Raw genomic sequence first — 14,648 nt, forward strand, 5'->3', positions numbered from 1 at the left:
CGTCCTCATCGGAGGAGGAGTCGGTGGAGCTCTCATCGGAGTCCCATTCTCGACACACGTGGGCATCGCCGCCCTTCTTCTTGTAGTACTTCTTCTTTTCCTTCCTCCTTCCCTTCTTGTCGTCGCCCCTATCACTATCACTTGATAATGGACATTTTGCAATAAAATGATCGGGCTTACCACACTTTTAGCACACTTTCTTGGAGCGGGGTTTATAATCATTCCTCCTCCTTTGCTTGAGGATTTGGCGGAAGCTCTTGATGATAAGCGTCATTTCCTCGTTGTCAAGCTTGGAGGCGTCGATGGGGAGCCTACTTGACGTAGACTCTTATTTCTTCTCCTCCGTCGCTTTGAATGCGACGGGTTGCACCTCGGGTGTGGAGGTGCCACCTTGCTCGACGATTTGTTTGGAGCCTTTGATCATCAACTCAAAGCGCACAAACTTTCCTATAACCTCCTCGGGAGACATTAGCTTATATCTAGGATCACCACAAATTAATTGAACTTATGTAGGATTACGAAAAACAAGTGATCTTAGAATAACCTTGACCATTTCATGGTCATCCCATTTGGTGGTCCCGAGGTTGCGCACTTGGTTGACCAAGGTCTTGAGCCGGTTGTACATGGCTTGTGGCTCCTCTCCTTGGTTGAGGATGAATCGATCGAGCTTCCCCTCGATCGTCTCCCGCTTGGTGATCTTGGTCACCTCATCCCCTTCATGTGCGGTCTTTAGTACGTCCCAAATCTCCTTGGCACTTTGTAGCCCTTGCACCTTGTTATACTCCTCTCGACATAGAGAGGCGAGGAGTATAGTGGTGGCTTGGGATTCAAAGTGTCGGATTTGGGCGACCTCGTCCGAATCATATCCTTCATCCCCCACGGATGGTACTTGCGCTCCAAACTCAACAATGTCCCAAATGCTAGTATGGAGTGAGGTTAGATGATGCCTCATTTTACCACTCCACATAAAATAATCTTCACCGTAAAAAATCAGTGGTTTGCCTAATGGGACGGAAAGTAAAGGAGTGTGTTTAGAAATGTGAGGATAGCGTAGGGGGATCTTACTAAACTTCTTGCGCTCATGGCGCTTAGAAGTGACAGATGGAGCGTCGGAGCCAGAGGTGGAGGGCGACGAAGAGTCAGTCTCGTAGTAGACCACTTTCTTCATCTTCTTCTTCTTGTCGCCACTCCGATGCGACTTGACACGGGGAGGTGATTCCTCCCTTCCTTTGGCGCCAGACTTCTTCGATGGATCCTTCCCATGGCTTGTGGTCGTTTCCATTTCCCTCTTGGCAGATCCTCCCGACATCACTTCGAGTGGTTAGACTCTTAATGAAGTACTAGGCTCTGATACCAATTGAAAGTCGCCTAGAGGGGGGTGGATTGGTAGAAACTGAAATTTACAAACTTTAAGCACAACTACAAGCCGGGGTTAGCGTTAGAAATAAAATCGAGTCCAAAAAAGAGGGTGAAAACAAATCAACCAAGAAATAAAGCGAGTGACACGGTGATTTGTTTTACCGAGGTTCGGTTCTTGCAAACCTACTCCCCGTTGAGGTGGTCACAAAGACCGGGTCTCTTTCAACCCTTTCCCTCTCTCAAACGGTCACCTAGACCGAGTGAGCTTTCTCCTCAATTAAATGGGTCACTTAGACCCCTCACAAGGACCACCACAACTTGGTGTCTCTTGCTTTGATTACAAGTGTTTGAAGAACAAGAATGGGGAAGAAGAAAGCGATCCAAGAACAAGAGATCAAAGAACACGAGCAAAACTCTCTCTCTAGTCACTATTTGTTTTGGAGTGGATTTGAGACTTGGAGAGGCTTTGAGTCTATTGAATTGTGTCTTGTATTGATTGCACTAGCTCTTGTATTGAATGAGATGTCTGAAAACTTGGTTGCCTTGAATAGTGGTGGTTGGGGGTATTTATAGCCCCAACCACCAAAACAACCGTTGGGGAGGGCTGCTGTCGATGGGCGCATCAGACAGTCTAGTGCACCACCGGACACTGTCCGGTGCGCCAGCCACGTCACCCAACCGTTAGGGTTCTGACGGTTTTGACCGCTGGAGCTCTGACAGCTTGGGCCACCGGACAGTCCGATGCCGCACCGGACAAGCACTGTTCACTGTCCGGTGCGCCTTCTGGTGCTGCTCTGACTTTGCGCGAACTGTCCGCGCACTGTAGCGCTTTTGCAGGTGTCTGTTGGAGTCGACCGTTGCGCTGGAGCCGTTGCTCCGCTGGCACACCGAACAGTCCGATGACCCACCGGACAGTCCGGTGAATTATAGCGGAGCGACTCTCCAGAAACCCGAAGATGGCAAGTTTGAAGTCGATCAGCCCTGGGCACCGGACACTGTCCGGTGGCACACCGAACACTATCCGGTGCGCTAGACCAGGGTTCTCTTCAGTTTTTTTGCTCCTTTCTTTTGAACCCTAACTTGGATCTTTTTATTGGTTTGTGTTGAACCTTTAGCACCTGTAGAATATATAATCTAGAGCAAACTAGTTAGTCCAATTATTTGTGTTGGGCATTTCAACCACCAAAATTATTTAGGAAAAGGTTTGACCCTATTTGCCTTTCAGTATTTCCACTTGCATCTTCTAAAAAACCAACTGGCCCTCATTTATGGCCAATTGTATCTGTCGACGAAAAACATTACGATCATTGGTGGCATGGGAAAAAGAGTTATGCCACTTGCAATAAGCACGTCTTTTAATTCATCCATAGGAGGAACATTATGTGTTAATTTAATGTTGCCATTTTTAATAGCTCGTCAAATATTTTATCGCATTTGGCACATTAAAGGTAAATTTAACCTCTTCTTATTGATTCTTTTGAACCGGTTGTAAAGAAGAACATGCAGAAAATTTGGCATACGTCGCCCAAACAAGCTCAACGGTATATACATCCGCGGATTCATCATCTAAACTATCACGCTCTACTAGATGTATAGTACGGGCAGCCGATTTCAATGTTTCTTTAAATCGGCTTTCACAGGCCAAGGCCCACTGATGTAGCTGAGCTATTGAAAAGAACTAAGTGCCATCTAATTTGTCTCTTAAGTAGGATAGCAACCCATTAAAAACCAACCCTACTAGCTCTTTGTCTGCAACATGGATTTGAAAACATCGGTTTCTAGTGTCCTAGAACCTCTACATATAATCATTAATCGATTCTTCGCATCCCTATCGGACCGAGGTTAAATCAACCAACCCTAATTCATATTCCCCAGAAAAGAAATACTCATGAAATTTACTCTCTAAATCAAAATAGGAATTAATGGAATTAGGAGGCAGGGAAAGCGGTACCAGTAAGGGATAAAGAAAATAAACGAACACGAAAGGCTTCCCCGTCGGCCAATTCGCCTAGGTGTGCTAGGAACTGGCCTACATGTTCGTGTGTGCTTCTACCACTTTCACCCAAAAACTTAGAAAACTCTGGTATCCTTGCCTCTTGTGGGTATGGGACAGTGTCAAACCGGGGATCATATGGCTTTTGATATGACTGCCCTGCTCTGTCTACACTAACTCCGAGCCTATCTCGAAATAATTCAGCCATCTCTTCCCTAATTTTCTTCGTTCGCCCGGTGGCAGACCATCGGACCTTGGGCTGCGGGGCTCATTCGGTCGGACGTTGCTATGTCGACCTTCTTGCCGTGAGCGACCAATAATGTTGATCGGCCTGTGATCATATGATGCGCTGTGGTTTAAATATGTAGGGGGCCGAACATACTTCTGTTGTGGTGTGTAATAATTTGATGCATAGTGTGCGACAACAGGTTCTACGTATGTGTATCCAATCTGTCCGGTGGTAAATCCGAACTACTCGGTTGTGTTCGCTACTATTGGGGTGCCACACAGTGGTTCTGGTGCAGCCCCGGACTGTCCGACGAGAAAAGCCGGACGGTCCATGTTAGGGCCGGACTGTCCGGACAAAAGCTCGAATGGTCTCACCATGTCTAGGGGCGCCAATCTGCCAAGCAGGGACGACAGTGGTGGTATTTGCACTGGATATGAGTTCATCGGCATTACCATATAATGGTTGGGGTTGCGAATCCCCATTTGTTGACGATGCATTAGACATAGATATCCTATTACTAGTTTCATATGACGGGAAACTATGAGCAACAGACTTCTCCAACGAGCGTGTTAATTTTCTAATCGATTCTTCTCTAGTCTGTTGTTTTATTTGATTCTGCTGCTGATCTACATACTGTTTAATAGATTGGATGTCGACGGGTTTACTTCGTTGGGGACTTGAAGCGAAGATAGAAGAGATGCGACGTTGGTCTCTCCATATTTGACAACATTCTAGTGGCGATCCACCGTGTATTGTGATAAAAATTTCTCCTTCGCTTGACGCATGTAGTCCTCGTATTGTTGTTGCTCATCGGACGTCAGACTTTCAACAACCGGCTTCAGGATATTGTCCGGTGAGATATAGTGTGATCTTTAGAACCGACCATTTGAGAGCCTGATTTTTAGTAGATCTAGACACTTGTCTCTAGCAGAGTCGCTAAAAGGTATGTTGGCGCCGATCTGGGCGCCAAACGCTGGAACGAACTACCTGGCGGTGCTCTCTGAGGAGGCGTGAATGGTCTGCAGCGCAGGGTCGGACGGTCCGCGACTTGGGTATAGGAGCGGCTCCTCCTCTGCATACGTCCGGGCGGTGCGCGTCTAGGGATTGAACGGCCCGCAATGGTGCAGATGGTTTTCTTCGCATCAGACTTAGATCTTGCCTCCCGGAAGGGGCCCGTCGGGGAGAAGAGATCCTAGAGTGTGTTTTGGCATCGACAGACCACCCAAGACGTCTCTAGTCGACGTAGAGCCGAAGAGAGGTGAAGATTTAAGTTAGAGGGAGGCTAAACTAGAGTTACTCTAATGCATAAGGTAAAAACGACAAGTAGAGTTGATTGTATCAATTGTGGAGGTTTAATCGGTCGTAGCCCTTCGTCTATATAAAGAGGAGCTCGGGATCCGTTACAAATCGGTTTTCGAGTTAATTCCGTAGATTTAACTAACTAATCCCGTAAAAATCTTAAACCCTAACAGATTTTATACACGTCCGATCGATCCGTGTCGCTACGGTGGACAGTGCGCGGACCGCGGACCGTCCCGTCGCTCGCTGTCTCTGGACCCGGACCATCCGCAAGGCCGGTTTTTTTTTTTTTTTTTTTTTTTTTTTTTTTTTTTTTTTTTTTGCTCAACACGCTGTTCAAGAACCTGGGCCACGCGACGTCGAACGACGAGGTGGCGCACATGATGGCCAAGGCGGACACGAACGACGACGACGACTTCGTCAGCCTGGCTGAGTTCGCGACGCTAAACGCTACAATGGTCGGCGAGACGGCGATCGGGCCGCCTACGAGGACCTCCGGCTGCCAAGCCGTCCGCGTCTTCAACGCCAACAACGGCACTATCTCCGCCGCCGAGCTCGTACGTGTCCTCTGCAGCCTCGGCAAGTCCACGTTCGTTGTGCATTGTTGTCGCATGATTGAGGGCGTCGACCAGAACGTTGGCAGCTTCATCTTCTTCAAGGAGTTCAAGATCATGATGGCGGGGGCGGTTGCTTCGCTAAGATCGTGTAGGTTAGGTTCCCCCACCCCTTTTTCTTGCGCCCGTCAAATCTGCTACTCCACCCATTCCCAACCTACCATCCTTTCACAGCCGAGCATACGGCATGTGCAGTTTTAGGAAAGTATATATAGAAGCAACGATCGAAAAGATCTAGTTTCCCTTGTCTACTAATGATTGGGAACCACGACGGATATTACTTTTGCAAGATTGGAGCCTAGAAAGCAGTTGTTGTGATTCAGTCAGAGCTAACTTCTGTTCTAATCTGCTTCCTGTTCTAGTTCTAGAGATGTGGATGCTTTTGAGTCTATGAATGAAAGAGCAAACAGTTGGAACCCGTGGATCTCTAAAATCACTTCACCGCTCGAAACCTATAAACTTTTTGCAAGTGCTCTCGTTTGTTTGATATGTGTCAATGTAATGTAAGAGCAACTCCAAAAGGATGTTAAAAATTTTACCCAAAAACTGATTATTAAGAGTAAGCTAAAAAGTTTTAATAGTGAATTATGATGGATACTTCAACAGTTCTTTTAAATGTAACATGTGGCGCAATCTGTACAGTCGTTGTGAGACTATGTATGATTCGATATGTTGAGGAATAGATTGGGGAAGGATGAAACACACCAAAATATGAGGGGATGAGGCTGTAGATGCGGGACACTAATTTCTTGGGGTAAGAATGAGAGAGTTGTTGGAGTAAGAAAAATCATTATTCTTGACTAATATCCGTTTTGGAGTTAGTTTACACGTTTTTTGGAGTTGCTCTAAATCGGATAATTTATGCATTGTCCGCTAAAAGGTAAATCTGGTTTCTAAATTTACCGTTTTGGACTTTTGGTGGATCTGAATTTTGTGAAGCCAAAGAGCTTCGAATTTTTTATAAAGTAAAGCTACTTTAATTGAATTAGTGCCATCACAACAAACGAGCATTATATTAGTATATTCTTAAAATATAGAACTAGGAATATGTAATACCCAAAATTGTAAATCAAATAAAAGGAGGTAGTCATTCCTAAATAATATTCCTCCCTTATGATATCATATGTGAACGACCTTATTTAAGTGAGTACTTAAAGTAATGCCATCTAAAAAAATATAATTTGTGCATCATGCCGAGTTTTATCGTTTGTGCATTTAGTAAAATGATAATGTTGACCATAATAATAAAATAATAATTCTAAAGGTTGAATTGAATCCCTACATTAAAATCTAGGGTTTGGAAAATAAGAAAAAGGAGAAATGATATAAAAATATATATAAAAAAAATATAGATATCCTTAAACTTACTACTGTTAACTATACAAATACAGTGTAAATGATGAGCCATCAAGTTTGAATTCAAACTTGAATTCAATTGGATTTGAAAATGAAGAAAATAGAAAGAAAAAGATAAAAGAAAAAGAATAAAAAGTCAGCTGGGCTTCGGAACCTGAATTCGGCCCACTCTCGAATTCGACCGCGCGGCCCAACTCCTTTCCACCGCACTGCTGGCGGGTGGGACCGCCCGGTCAGCCACGGATGCGCGCGTACACCCTTGACCGCGGGCGCTGCCGTGTGGGACCCTGGGTCAGTCAGGTGTGCGCGTTTCGCTTGAAGTCGGACTCCTGCGTTGGAACATGCCCAAGCGCTGACTGGTGGGGTCTGGTTGTCAGATCATCTCCCACCCCAAAACGACCTATGCCGAGTTCGTCGCAACGGCGGGCCGCAAAACGCGCGCCTACCTCGACTCCACCCTTGTTCCTCGCTCGGACTCTCCCGTTCACTGTCGCGTGGGTCCAAGATGTCAGCCAGGGAGCGCGCAGGGTCATCAACAACCTCCGAACGGCGCGGCTCGGGGCGGTCATGCCGAACTCCGCGGCTCTGCCGCTGACCGAATTCGGCTGGAGTATATAGCCCGACGGTGCCTCGTCTCTCAATCAACCTCCTCGGCGCCGCCATCGCATAGCCCTAGCATAGACAAAGGAGTGGCGCAGCGAGTGGGTGAAGTCTGCTGCCGCGGAGAGCCGATAGGATTTCGTCGCCGCACCGGAATCGCGAGCCTAGCGCAACTGTCCTCGCGGCAAGTGTCCAGTGGGGTTCGCCTGGACCTAGGTTAGGTGGTCGACGCCTTGCTTGGGTCGAGTCACGCTCCAGCGCCTCGGAATTTCTCCCCGGACTTTGCTCTCCGCGACCGTCCGCCTCGCGCCGCGGTCGGGCCTCTGTGCTTCGTCCCTACCAGTGAGGTACGTCTTAGTGTATTCGCCATCCCCTAGGCATCGTGTAGCAGTCTTTAATTGAGTTTTCGTGCACTGTATCACCAAATCAAACTTCACCGGACATGGCGCCGCCGCGCCTGTACTCGCGCGCCGCCGGCTGTGCGGCTGGGTAGGGGAGAAAGACGTCTGGCCGTTGGATGCGTTTTGGACGGATTGGATTAGATCCTCATACCGTTTCGACTGCATCCAACCGTGACCGTAGATCGAGAATCCGATGGATGCGGGATGATCTCGGTTAGATGGAGTAGAGACCGTCGATCTCTGATCCAAGGATCAGGACTGCATACCGCTTCATTTAAACCTAAACCTAATCTGAACCGTAGGAAGTGGATCGGGCGGCTGAGATCCGTGGATACCCCTTCGCCGTGTCAAATTTGCTAAAGAAACCCTGACTAAAACAGAAACCAACCCGCAGTCCTGTGTAGCTATTCACTGAGCCTTAGGATTCTTTCGCAGAGACCCCTGATCTATCTGGTAATTGAGGCCCCGTCCAGATAATTATAAAATCAGGGAAATGAATTAGAAAATGAGTTTTTAATATAAAAACAATTCATACAATTTGTATAATTCATAGAAAATGCATAGAAACTCCAAATTGGTCCATTCCAGTTCCTAAATTTTTGTAATAATATTGTCTACCCATTAGTGCCTCTGTTCTGTCATGACAAACATAGTAAAATTATTCTTTCACTTAATCTTGTATTAAATGCATAAAACCTTAGAAAATCCATAACTTAAAATATATAACTCCAAATTTAATGATTCCAGTTCCTGTGATCTTATTTTAATGTCTAGATTATTACTGTGTATTTTATTTATATGCTTGGTGTAATGTTAATTTTGCTTATACAATGTTTGTTTGTATTGTTACGACTAGAGCGAAGACACGTGTCATCTGAAAAAGCAAGTTGGTACCTGGATTCTCAAGTGCCAGGCAAGTTGTGCCCTTGATCACTTCTTTTTACCCACTCATGTTCTAATTAATCATAATGATCTGCATAGGTTAATTTTGATGGGTCCTAATAGGATACCCTAGTTTGATTATCTTTATACCTTGTTACCACTGAACTTTTTGGGTAGTACTTGCTAGTGCTTTATGTGGTTTTGGGTATGAAGATACATTACTCATGATTATACTTTTGTTATCCGTTGTTATTTATCGTTCATGATAAGATCATTATGTTAATTGGAACATGGAGAACCACCCGGGAAAACAGTGCTACCACAAGGGTTTAATGGGACGCCCTTGGCTGATTAACTAGGAAAGCTAGTGGAGGGCTACCTTACCCGAAAGGGGCAAGGGCAGTAGGGGAGTGGTCAGTGTAGGGAGGCCCTCGGGAGGATTTTGCTGCGATGGCGGTCCTGCAAGGGATTCCTGCACTGGAGCTTCCTATAAACTGTAGCGGGTAGTCTGAAGCTAGTGGAACTTTGTAAAGGCCTCGTAGTGGTACCCTGCCTCGCTTCCTTGGTAGAGGTGTATGGAGTCTGATCAACTCTGTGGCAAATGGGTAACACGACTTGTGGGTAAAGATGCGCAACCTCTGCAGAGTGTAAAACTGGTATACTAGCCGTGCTCACGGTCATGAGCGGCTCGGACACTCACATGATTAAATTATGGAACCTAAACTCAATTTGTCATATTCATTGCATCGCAGGTGAGGTTGTTACTTCTGTTCTACTATTTAATTGGGTTGGTATTTACTTATACTTAGTAACTGTTAATAAAAATTTGACCAACTTTAAAAGCAATGCTCAGCTCTAACCATCCTCTTTGGTAAGCCTTACACTTCACATGAACTCCCACCTTTGGCGAGTTCATTCACATTATTCCCCACAACTTGTTGAGCGATGAACGTATGTGAGCTCACTCTTGCTGTCTCACACCCCCCCACAGGTCAAGAACAGGTACCACAGGATGAGGCGCTTGGAGGATGCTACGATGTGTTCGTGAGAGGTCTAGGTCGTCGTCTCCCAGTCAACTTTGGTTTGCTGGACCGTTGTCTCCTTATAATGTAATTATTTATTTTGTATAGAACTCCTGTTATTTAGTAAAGATGTGACATTCGATCCTGTGCCATGATTCATCATATGTGTGAGACTTGGTCCCAGCACACCTGGTGATTATGTTCGCGCCCGGGTCTTGGTGCCCCGAAATCCGGGTGTTACAGAAGTGGTATCAGAGGAATGTTGACTGTAGGACGCAACCTAGATAGAACTGGACAACCATTATCTACTTACCTTTGCTACTATGGTTCTTTTCTAAACTTATCTTAATCTTTTCTCATCTATTTCCGCTTTACTCTGATTACTCTTACCTTTTTCTTCTAAAGACAAATGTGGATTTCACACTTTTGAAATCCTGTGCCTAAAGTGATCTTTAGGAATAGGAGACCTACTCTTAGGAACAAAAACAAAATTATTTTTTATGGGTATCTATGCACTTGAATGTTTGTTCTTATGATACTTGTCTGATTTGGATCTTTGATTGAGTGTGATGAGTTGTGGAGTAATGCCCACAATTACATCTGCATATACATACAATAAAAAAATGCTTATAAAAATAACTAGACAAACTAGATTATTCCTCATTAAAGTATCTAGCCTAACAATATCCATCTCATCTTAAAAGATTCTATCCTACACTCATAGATCCATCTTATCTTAAAAGACTCTTTCTTACCTTAATAGATTCATCTTATCTTAAAAGGATTTTATCTCACCTTAATAGATCTAACTGACCTCAAAAGATTCTACCTTATCATTATGGATTCATCTTGCCCTAGTAAGCATAATTATTCCACACTAGTGTAACAACCATGATCTAATCCAAAGTAATTAGATATTATCTACTAATATCCGATCTAATCTAGATCCTATCTAATCTAATACGATCTAATCTAATGTGGTCTACTTAATCAGACTAGTGATACTGGTAAGAAGAGATTAGACCCTACAAGCCAGGTGTTAACTTAACTTAGTATAGTAAACCAACTCAGTCACATACGTGAGAGCTATCCCAACCAATAGAGTCATGATGAATTACATAATCTGTCTATCCCCACCTAACATCAAATAAACCTTTGACCTACATCATGTAGTCTATCTCATCCAAATCTATCTTAGCCATATTCTCCCAACTCTGATGATACACACTGACCTCGAATCAATGAAACCAAGACCGAAGAAGAAAAGATCAACATGAACAAGGAAGGAGAGAAGTCAGATTCGATCTTCAAAGGCATTACCACCCAACAAGGAGTTCTTTATAACCCTAAACTTTCTTACCCCAGGCTATTCTTACCCTAACCTATCCATCTCCAATAACATAATAATAAGAAGCTAGATACCTATACTCTCCTAATCATCCATTAAGGATTATTATAAAAAAACTAATTAGAAACTAAAAGCCAATTTACTTACCAATCTCCTTATATCCCTTTTTCCTACAAATCTCGAGGACGAGATTTCTGTTAAGGGGGGTAGGATTTGTAATACCCAAAATTGTAAATCAAATAAAAGGAGGTAGTCATTCCTAAATAATATTCCTCCCTTATGATATCATATGTGAACGACCTTATTTAAGTGAGTACTTAAAGTAATGCCATCTAAAAAAAATATAATTTGTGCATCATGCCGAGTTTTATCGTTTGTGCATTTAGTAAAATGATAATGTTGACCATAATAATAAAATAATAATTCTAAAGGTTGAATTGAATCCCTACATTAAAATCTAGGGTTTGGAAAATAAGAAAAAGGAGAAATGATATAAAAATATATATAAAAAAAATATAGATATCCTTAAACTTACTACTGTTAACTATACAAATACAGTGTAAATGATGAGCCATCAAGTTTGAATTCAAACTCGAATTCAATTGGATTTGAAAATGAAGAAAATAGAAAGAAAAAGATAAAAGAAAAAGAATAAAAAGTCAGCTGGGCTTCGGAACCTGAATTCGGCCCACTCTCGAATTCGACCGCGCGGCCCAACTCCTTTCCACCGCACTGCTGGCGGGTGGGACCGCCCGGTCAGCCACGGATGCGCGCGTACACCCTTGACCGCGGGCGCTGCCGTGTGGGACCCTGGGTCAGTCAGGTGTGCGCGTTTCGCTTGAAGTCGGACTCCTGCGTTGGAACATGCCCAAGCGCTGACTGGTGGGGTCTGGTTGTCAGATCATCTCCCACCCCAAAACGACCTATGCCGAGTTCGTCGCAACGGCGGGCCGCAAAACGCGCGCCTACCTCGACTCCACCCTTGTTCCTCGCTCGGACTCTCCCGTTCACTGTCGCGTGGGTCCAAGATGTCAGCCAGGGAGCGCGCAGGGTCATCAACAACCTCCGAACGGCGCGGCTCGGGGCGGTCATGCCGAACTCCGCGGCTCTGCCGCTGACCGAATTCGGCTGGAGTATATAGCCCGACGGTGCCTCGTCTCTCAATCAACCTCCTCGGCGCCGCCATCGCATAGCCCTAGCATAGACAAAGGAGTGGCGCAGCGAGTGGGTGAAGTCTGCTGCCGCGGAGAGCCGATAGGATTTCGCCGCCGCACCGGAATCGCGAGCCTAGCGCAACTGTCCTCGCGGCAAGTGTCCAGTGGGGTTCGCCCGGACCTAGGTTAGGTGGTCGACGCCTTGCTTGGGTCGAGTCACGCTCCAGCGCCTCGGAATTTCTCCCCGGACTTTGCTCTCCGCGACCGTCCGCCTCGCGCCGCGGTCGGGCCTCTGTGCTTCGTCCCTACCAGTGAGGTACGTCTTAGTGTATTCGCCATCCCCTAGGCATCGTGTAGCAGTCTTTAATTGAGTTTTCGTGCACTGTATCACCAAATCAAACTTCACCGGACATGGCGTCGCCGCGCCTGTACTCGCGCGCCGCCGGCTGTGCGGCTGGGTAGGGGAGAAAGACGTCTGGCCGTTGGATGCGTTTTGGACGGATTGGATTAGATCCTCATACCGTTTCGACTGCATCCAACCGTGACCGTAGATCGAGAATCCGATGGATGCGGGATGATCTCGGTTAGATGGAGTAGAGACCGTCGATCTCTGATCCAAGGATCAGGACTGCATACCGCTTCATTTAAACCTAAACCTAATCTGAACCGTAGGAAGTGGATCGGGCGGCTGAGATCCGTGGATACCCCTTCGCCGTGTCAAATTTGCTAAAGAAACCCTGACTAAAACAGAAACCAACCCGCAGTCCTGTGTAGCTATTCACTGAGCCTTAGGATTCTTTCGCAGAGACCCCTGATCTATCTGGTAATTGAGGCCCCGTCCAGATAATTATAAAATCAGGGAAATGAATTAGAAAATGAGTTTTTAATATAAAAACAATTCATACAATTTGTATAATTCATAGAAAATGCATAGAAACTCCAAATTGGTCAATTCCAGTTCCTAAATTTTTGTAATAATATTGTCTACCCATTAGTGCCTATGTTCTGTCATGACAAACATAGTAAAATTATTCTTTCACTTAATCTTGTATTAAATGCATAAAACCTTAGAAAATCCATAACTTAAAATATATAACTCCAAATTTAATGATTCCAGTTCCTGTGATCTTATTTTAATGTCTAGATTATTACTGTGTATTTTATTTATATGCTTGGTGTAATGTTAATTTTGCCTATACAATGTTTGTTTGTATTGCTACGACTAGAGCGAAGACACGTGTCATCTGAAAAAGCAAGTTGGTACCTGGATTCTCAAGTGCCAGGCAAGTTGTGCCCTTGATCACTTCTTTTTACCCACTCATGTTCTAATTAATCATAATGATCTGCATAGGTTAATTTTGATGGGTCCTAATAGGATACCCTAGTTTGATTATCTTTATACCTTGTTACCACTGAACTTTTTGGGTAGTACTTGCTAGTGCTTTATGTGGTTTTGGGTATGAAGATACATTACTCATGATTATACTTTTGTTATCCGTTGTTATTTATCGTTCATGATAAGATCATTATGTTAATTGGAACATGGAGAACCACCCGGGAAAACAGTGCTACCACAAGGGTTTAATGGGACGCCCTTGGCTGATTAACTAGGAAAGCTAGTGGAGGGCTACCTTACCCGAAAGGGGCAAGGGCAGTAGGGGAGTGGTCAGTGTAGGGAGGCCCTCGGGAGGATTTTGCTGCGATGGCGGTCCTGCAAGGGATTCCTGCACTGGAGCTTCCTATAAACTATAGCGGGTAGTCTGAAGCTAGTGGAACTTTGTAAAGGCCTCGTAGTGGTACCCTGTCTCGCTTCCTTGGTAGAGGTGTATGGAGTCTGATCAACTCTGTGGCAAATGGGTAACACGACTTGTGGGTAAAGATGCGCAACCTCTGCAGAGTGTAAAACTGGTATACTAGCCGTGCTCACGGTCATGAGCGGCTCGGACACTCACATGATTAAATTATGGAACCTAAACTCAATTTGTCATATTCATTGCATCGCAGGTGAGGTTGTTACTTCTGTTCTACTATTTAATTGGGTTGGTATTTACTTATACTTAGTAACTGTTAATAAAAATTTGACCAACTTTAAAAGCAATGCTCAGCTCTAACCATCATCTTTGGTAAGCCTTACACTTCACATGAACTCCCACCTTTGGCGAGTTCATTCACATTATTCCCCACAACTTGTTGAGCGATGAACGTATGTGAGCTCACTCTTGCTGTCTCACACCCCCCCACAGGTCAAGAACAGGTACCACAGGATGAGGCTCTTGGAGGATGCTACGATGTGTTCGTGAGAGGTCTAGGTTGTCGTCTCCCAGTCAACTTTGGTTTGCTGGACCGTTGTCTCCTTATAATGTAATTATTTATTTTGTATAGAACTCCTGT

At 44.9% G+C, this 14,648-nt stretch overlaps 1 pseudogene; it reads left to right on the forward strand.

Moving 5' to 3' along the window:
• The first annotated feature begins 5,203 nt into the window (after nucleotides 1-5,203).
• LOC103633363 (probable calcium-binding protein CML10) lies at nucleotides 5,204-5,589 on the forward strand (annotated as a pseudogene).
• The last annotated feature ends 9,059 nt before the right edge of the window (nucleotides 5,590-14,648 follow it).

Source organism: Zea mays, chromosome 1 (genome assembly GCF_902167145.1).
Source record: "Zea mays cultivar B73 chromosome 1, Zm-B73-REFERENCE-NAM-5.0, whole genome shotgun sequence".
NCBI lineage: Eukaryota > Viridiplantae > Streptophyta > Magnoliopsida > Poales > Poaceae > Zea > Zea mays.